The sequence below is a fragment of the Lucilia cuprina genome, chromosome 6, assembly GCF_022045245.1.
Source record: "Lucilia cuprina isolate Lc7/37 chromosome 6, ASM2204524v1, whole genome shotgun sequence".
Classification (NCBI taxonomy): Eukaryota; Metazoa; Arthropoda; class Insecta; order Diptera; family Calliphoridae; genus Lucilia; species Lucilia cuprina.
The window spans coordinates 1,259,988-1,266,888 of NC_060954.1; positions in this window are offsets into that span (position 1 = coordinate 1,259,988).

A 6,901-nucleotide genomic window follows, 5' to 3' on the forward strand; every position below is an offset into this window, starting at 1 on the left:
CTACAGACAGACTATAGACTAGACTACATACTAGAATATAGACTAGAGTATATACTAGACAAAAAACTAGACTATAGACTAAAGTCAAGTCTAAACTAAGAACAACATTATAAATTCAGTTAATTTTTTACAGTGTACTTACGCAATACACGCTTGTACGTATGACTTAGTCATCATACCTACATACATGCATTCCTTAATTGAATCTCAAGCGAAGTATGATTTTCGAGATTCCAAACACTGTTAAAGATCTCTAACTCTCCATCATCATCATCAACAGCAGCATCAGCATCAGCACAGACTTTAGTTTAGCTTAACTCTATCAGCAGCTGATGCTTATCATTTTAAAGATTGTTGCTGTGATAAGGAGAAAAATATTTTTTATTAAAATCTTTCATCTTTTCTTTTCCTTACTTTTGGTCTGCTTCATTGATTTTTCATTTGTTATGGCTGTGAAAATAATAAAAAATATTGAATATTAAAAAATATCGAACATAAAAAACTAATAGTTTGTTCAACAATCAATTGTGAGCGCTGTGGGTCATTTGTATTTAGCAGAGAAAAAAAATACCATCAATAGATCTAACTATTAAGATATAAGAAAAATTTAAAATAGATAAAGGACAAATTTAGTTGCTGGTATCAACACACAGACACACATGGTTATTGGGTATTAGTTAAAGCGGTAAATTTTTTTACCTTAAATGTTAACATGGGCCACCAACGTTCATGATAAATTTGCCTTCTGTTTAAGCAATTTTTAGGGAAGTCTGTCATACATCTTCATCATTTTGAAATATGTAATATTATTTTTTTTCTTTTGCCAAACGCCAAATCAAGTATTCAATCATTTCAAAAATAAATTTATCAGAATTGTGGAACCTCAAACCTTATATTTCGTATATCTGACGGTGGTTATGTAGTTGTGATATATATATGGCCTGACTTTGTTTTTTAATAACAACCATCCAATAAATAATTTAAATGAAAAACATTAAACAAAAAATCCAAAAAGAGCGTGTTGCCGCCCCTTGTATCTTAATTGCTGAAAAAAAATACTTTGGAATTTTTAATAAGGTGCCATCGTATGGTATAGAGCGTAAAATATTTTTTTTATATTCTCCTTTTAAATTTCATTATTGCTATATGCCGGACATATTTATGCTTCTCTCAAGTCATCCTGGGTGATCTGTCAAAATAATGTTATAATAAAATGTAAGTCCATCACAATTTTTTTAAATATATTAAAATTCAGAGTAAACTAAAAAAAACGCCGACTGAATGCATTAAAACTGTAGTTTATATGAGTCGTAACTATATAGCCTGCAGGACTTAACTCCGTATTTATAATTTGTTTTTTTTTTACCAAAAAAATTTTTTTGTTTAGTAGTAGTAGTTTTATTTTTATGCCTTAAATTTATAGGAAACATATATTTTTTTAATTTATGTTTATTTTGACGTTAAATTTTTCATGATAAATGGTTATTTTTACTAATTTCATTACCTTCCCAATGAAAACATAAATTTAATTATAAATGACATACTTCCTTACATTAATGCATTGTAAATTGGTTGCAAATTTATAACTAAAGATTGTAGATTATAGACGAGATTATAGTAGTCTCATCTATAAACTCCCTCTCTAAAGTTTCGTTTTTGGTATGAGCTGTAGTTTTGTCTATAAACTCGTTTACAGTTTTGTTTCAAATCCTTATAGACAGGTCTATAATATAGACTATAGTCTATTGGACTCTGGTTAGTTAGTGGTTAATGTTTTAGCATGATAGACTGGGGGTGGTGGGTTCGATTACCACCTGTGTTTTTGCTTAGAAGCTCACAACAGGCCCGATAGAGGCTTAGGTGTATTTCTTTGGATTATAATGTATATACAACATAACCCTGGTCTAGTTTTTAGACTATAAATACCAAAGTCTGGTATACAGTACGGGCTATTGTCTGATACTTGATGCAAACTATAATCTGTTCTATTAACTAGTTTTTAGTATGACATACTTATACTATTGTGTGGTCTATATAGTCCAAACTCAATTATGGTTTAGACTAGAATCTAGTCTAGTCTTGACTATATATAGTATATAGTCTGATTATAGTATATAGGTATTGTGTATAATCTAGACTATAGAGATAATAGATACTATATCTGATCAATAGTCTGGTTCACAGTCTAAATTATAATCTTATTATAGTTTAGACTATAGTCTGACCTAAATATAATACTCAAATTTCGTCGATAAACACGTCTATAGTTTCTTCTACAAGTTCTTCTATAATCTCTACTACAACCTATGACCTCAGTTATAATCTCATTTATTATAGTCTTGACTGTGGTCTGATGTATGAATTCGTCTACAAACTCATCTATTTATATATGCGAGGTCTATAAACTCGCCAATGTAAATATGTATAGAAGTCTCGTCGATAGAATGACCAATAATATAGATTACGGACTAGTCTATAGTATGAGCCATAGTCAAGTCTACAGTCTGATCAATAGTATGGTCAACAGTATGGACTATTTGTTTGGATGATAATCTAGTATTCAGCCTATTCTTTAGACTATTTTATAGCCCAAAGAATAAAGAATTTATACTCGTTTATGAAATAGTCCCTAGTTAGGTCAATAAATATAGTATGGCCAACAATATACATTACAGAATGGTCTGTATTATGAGCTATAGTCAAGTCCACAGTCTGATCTATAGTATGATCTGTAGTTTACTCTATAGTTTAGTCAATAGTTTGGACTCTAGTCTAAATTCTTGTCTAAAGCCTGTTCTTTAGTCTAGTCTATAGCCTGTTTTATAGTTTATCTATAGTATAATCTAAATATAGTCTAGTCTATAGTCTAGTCACCTATCTATATACTAGTCTTAATTCTCGTCTCGTTATAAATAAAATTCCGAATTTTCGTTAAGATTAAATGAAATTCTTAACGAAAATTCGGATTTAGCTAAATTTTTCAGATTTCTGCTAGAAACTCTGATTTGTTAGAGATTTCAAAAATTATATTCAAAAACAATCTAATGTTTCTATTACAAATCCACAAATATAAATCTCTTTTGACATAGACGCCACCCCGATCAAAGTAAACTCTAGTTAAGAAAAAAAGTATAGAATTACAAAAACTAACTACTGAACTAAAGAAAACAAAACGTTCAAAACTAACTAACTAACTGACTGACTAATAAAACTAACAAAAATATTTAAACAAACAAAAACCAAAACTAAAATGAATGAAAGAATAGTCATGTTAAAATATTTTATTGGAAACTGTCAACATTTTCAGAAATAATAAATTTTATATGTAAACTAAGATGTTTTCTCACTGATATGAACGCACACGTACTCCACTCACTCACTCGCACTCACATAATTCTGCACCTTCACCCAAATATAAAAATTTCTATAAAAAACTTTATTACAAATAAAAAAAAACTCAACTCGTATTTTTTTTCATTTAAATTTATGACTGTGATGTGAACCGAACTCACGAACTGAACGGGAATATGGAAAAACAAAATCAAAATTTATGTTTTTATAATTGGTGTCCAAAATTTGTTTCTTATCTTCCAAAAAACAGCAACAACAACAAAAAAAGCTTTCCAATGCCTTTTCTGTAAGTGTGTGTCCCCCTCATCCTCCTCTCACTCTGTTTCACATTACTAATGGAGACTCTTTCTTCAAGCTGTTTGTTTGTTTGTTTGTAATGGGGTGTGTGTGAGAGTTTTTCGTTATTTTAATTATAGACATTCTTTGTCAAATTAACCTTTAACTTGACAGTTGAGCCCAACGCAATTAAATTATGAGTGTAAAAGTTGAGGAAAAAAATCTTTAATATGGGACACAAAATAATATTTGTTCGTGAAGAAAACCATTTCAACCGATTGAAGGTTAAATGGAGTGAATCTAAATGGAATTTCTTATTATCACATTCTTAAGATCTTACTAGAGAGATGATTACGTCTGTTAGTGTGTATGAGAGTTTAGAAATTGCCCTGAAGGTCTGGGTGGGAGTTTCTTAAGATCACTTTTAACTATAGACTAGACTAATGACTAGACTATAGAGTAGACTATGGTCTATAGACTGGACTACAAACTAGACTATGGTCTATAGACTGGACTACAAACTAGACTATACACTAGACTATATACTAGACTATAGACTAGACTATAGACTAGACTATAGACTAGACTATAGACTAGACTATAGACTAGACTATAGACTAGACTATAGACTAGACTATAGACTAGACTATAGACTAGACTATAGACTAGACTATAGACTAGACTATAGACTAGACTATAGACTAGACTATAGACTAGACTATAGACTAGACTATAGACTAGACTATAGACTAGACTATAGACTAGACTATAGACTAGACTATATACTAGACTATAGACTAGACTATATACTAGACTATAGACTAGACTATAGACTAGACTATAGACTATACTATATAGACTAGACTATAGACTACACTATATAGACTAGACTAGACTATAGACTAGAATATAGACTAGACTATACTATATAGACTAGACTATAGACTACACTATATAGACTAGACTATAGACTACACTATATAGACTAGACTAGACTATAGACTAGAATATAGACTAGAATATAGACTAGACTATAGACTAGACTATAGACTAGACTATAGACTAGACTATAGACTAGACTATAGACTAGACTATAGACTAGACTATAGACTAGACTATAGACTAGACTATAGACTAGACTATAGACTAGACTATAGACTAGACTATAGACTAGACTATAGACTAGACTATATAGACTAGACTATAGACTAGACTATAGACTAGACTATAGACTAGACTATAGACTAGACTATAGACTAGACTATAGACTAGACTATAGACTAGACTATAGACTAGACTATAGACTAGACTATAGACTAGACTATAGACTAGACTATAGACTAGACTATAGACTAGACTATAGACTAGACTATAGACTAGACTATAGACTAGACTATAGACTAAATTATAGACTAGACTATAGACTAAATTATAGACTAGACTATAGACTAGTACTAGACTATAGACTAGACTATAGACTAGACTATAAACTAGACTATAGACTAGACTATAGACTGGACTATAGACTAGACTATAGACTAGACTATAGACTAGACTATAGACTAGACTATAGACTAGACTATAGACTAGACTATAGACAAGTCTATAGACCAGACCATAGACTAGAATATAAACTAGACTATAGACTATAGACTCGACTATAGACTAAACTAGATTACAGACCATAAATGAGACAAAACAAAAGATGCGTTTATAGACAAAATAATTCCCATAAGGGATCCCTTGTTTTTTCGCCAACTTGTTGGGTTTTTCTGTTACTGTGATAGTGTTAATGTCTTGTAACATTAAAACTTGTGTTTAACGTAAACCGGGCTTTAAATTTTGTTTTTGTTGTTTGTTTACTTTGTGTAAAATTAACAGGAAAAACTTCTGGCCACTGTATCTCTTAGATGCGTTTATATTATGTTTTACATATTTATTTATTATTGTTATTAAAATCTAGAATAACATGGAAAATAGAAATATAAAATTGTAAATAGAGGGCTGGGAAATGTATGTAGTTTGTAGCCTAAAGACATTACTTGTCAAGAGTTCTTGTAATAAATTTTCTTTTTAACACGTTTAAAATTTAATTTTAAAAAATGTTAATTAGTTGCAAGTTAGATCTTGTTAAACAAATCTTAAAGTTAGAAACTTGATTAACAAACTAATTTCTTTTTTAACGGTAAATAAAAAAAAACAAAAAATTCAAGTTCCTGTCAGTAACTTGTATCCCTTTTGCCAAGAAACATGAATCATTTGCACCTTTTGATTTTTGATTCAAACCGGATAAATTAGTGACCAAAAACATCATGCTCCATAAATCAATCTTTTGCGGTCTTTTGACTCATGGCAAATTTTTCAAAGAATTTGTTTTTTTTTCGAATTTGGTATTTGCTGATTTGAATGACAATGACAGTTTAATATGTACGATTATATTGTAATTCTGTATCAATTTTCCTTTAAAACGTAATTCAAACATCGATCATCCCCTGTGGCCCTGTAAACAGCTGGCTTAAAGCAGACGACATTGACAACGACCACACGAGGATTTTTTTCATGCAACCGCAACTGATTTACATTCATATGACCCTCCACATCCCGCAGTTAGCTAAATAAAGAGAGAAGGAGGAGTGATAGAGCGAGGGAATGACAAGCAAATTTTATTCATTTGACAGTAGTGAGTTGACACTTTTTTGTCTAATAACAATAAAATTGTGTCACACTATAACTATTGGGCGCTTTTATATAATCATAAAAAGAGAAAGAAAGAAGGAAAGAACTCCTTTGGCAAACATTTGACTTAATATATGGCTTCCACAAAATAGTTTTGTGCTTCTGCAGCATTTTCTCTGTTGTTCTGTACAATTCTAGAACAAAAATACTTGTCAAAAATTCCTTACAAAAGGAAAAGTAAAAGCAAACTAAAATTTGCGGTTTCTAAAAAGGATGACGAAGAAACAAAGGTAACAACAGTAGACCGTGGTCAATCAATGAACTGTAGTAGTGGCAATAAATACAACTGCTCAGCAGGCCTTCCAAATGACAACTCATTGTTAGCCAGGAGGCATCTGTAAGGTTTCAGGATATTCGTTGGTAATTAACAGGAAGTTTAAATATTGTATAAAATATTTATTTAATGGCATTGTACTATTTTAGTTCTCTAAACAGGATATAGATTCATATTTGTTTGTACTTGAAAGTATGTTTTTTTATTTGTTTATTTATTAGACAAATTATGCACGAAAAATTGATTATGAAATTTTAATAATTT